At 46.4% G+C, this 1644-nt stretch overlaps 1 pseudogene; it reads left to right on the forward strand.

Annotated features, from left to right (window-relative positions):
• The first annotated feature begins 224 nt into the window (after nucleotides 1-224).
• LOC130290055 (U2 spliceosomal RNA) lies at nucleotides 225-346 on the forward strand (annotated as a pseudogene).
• The last annotated feature ends 1298 nt before the right edge of the window (nucleotides 347-1644 follow it).

Below are 1644 nucleotides of genomic sequence, written 5' to 3' on the forward strand. Positions count from 1 at the left end.
ACCAGAGGCCCCGGGGGAGCGAAGGAAGGTATGTACATCTTTATTTTTTTTTTCTGCCGGCAGTATGGAGGACAATTTTAAATTCTGGAGTTCTCCTTTAAGCCTCTTGGGCGTGGAGTTCACCAGAATGTCACAAGTTGTCACTGAAGTCCTCTTCCATTCCTCCATGATGACATCACAGAGCTGATGGAGGTTTCAGACCTTGCTCCCCCCCATCTTTCATTTGGGCTTCTCTGCCTTTTGGCTAAGATCAAGTGTAGTATCTGTTTTTATCAGTTTCAATGACTCGATGGCTGCCCTGATGTGACCTGGTCTCGCCGTGAGGCTGAGAGACAAGGTACTTTCATGTCTCCAAGAGCGGTTACCCCGAGGTGCTGAAACTCACTGGGAGTATTGGCTCACTGAGTGCAAGCACGGGCACCATGAACTCATCACCTTGTGGCACTCACCTCTTGATTCCCGGCCTTCTGGCTAGGATCAGAGAAATTTTTATAGGTTCGGGCAGTAGACCTGACACATTCACCTATTTATTTATACTGTGTCACTTTTTACGTGTTGTGTGCTCCCAGGATTGTTAGGATGCGGTGTCCCTAGTGGTCTATGGGAGGTGTGTGTGGCCATCAGGTTCTTCACCTCCCTGCAATAACCCCGGGTACTCTGGCATGGGCAGGGTACCGACCGTTCTCGGCTCTGCAGGCAGATACCTTGGCTAACGCCAAGGGTGATGCTGAAAGCATTTGTGGTGCCTTAGTAGGTTTGGCAAAAAGGGACATTGAACTTGGAACCTCGCAGGTACCTTTTGGTCCGGAGGTGAAGGGTAAGGTTTGTTGGGGGCCTCTCTCCCGTCAGAGAAGGGCTTGCGCATCCTTTGTGCACTTTTTTTTTAGTGTAACACGTTTGCACTTTTTCTTGCACTTTGGGTGATTTGTGAGCACGATCCTCGGCTCTAAAAATAAAAAAAATCTTCCATTTGAGGATGCTCAAAAGGGTTTAGTTCTGGAAACATCCATTACCTTTATCCTCAGCTTCTTTAGCAAGGTCTCTGAATGGAGGGGATCATGCTCTGCTTCAATATGTCACAGCACGTGTTGGCATTCATGGTTCCCTCAATGTAGCTCTTCAGTGCCAGCAGCACTCCCACCACCATGTTTGATTGTAGGAAAGACACACTTGTATCACTTACCCCGACCAATGGTCCCATGCCAGAGTTATAGCCCCCATTGCTAATATACTAATGCCGTCCTTTGCGCAATTAAGACGGCTGCTTTACAAACTTCTCTCTCCCCATCCTCTGTGCAATGATAAACCCTCCCACCTCATGATTATGTCCTAATGACATGAAAGTATATGACCACTTGAGCGCTCTGCTATACCCAACTTTCTACATAGCAAAATAACCCTGTATATTGGGTTTAGTACAGGTAAACCACCTGTCAGTTTCCCTTTAAATTAAGCCAGCACAGTTTTTTAAATGTTTTTGTTTGAAGACCATAGTGGGTCAAAAGATGAAGGTTTCCCTAAGGAGAACACCATAACAGTGTGTGGAGCTTTATAGGCCATAAGCACTGCACTAAGAATTCTGGGAAAAGTGATATACAAAGCAACTCAATCATGCCAGACATCTCTCCAGAAGGAAAGAATACC

This window comes from Hyla sarda, chromosome 8 (assembly GCF_029499605.1).
Source record: "Hyla sarda isolate aHylSar1 chromosome 8, aHylSar1.hap1, whole genome shotgun sequence".
Lineage (NCBI taxonomy): Eukaryota > Metazoa > Chordata > Amphibia > Anura > Hylidae > Hyla > Hyla sarda.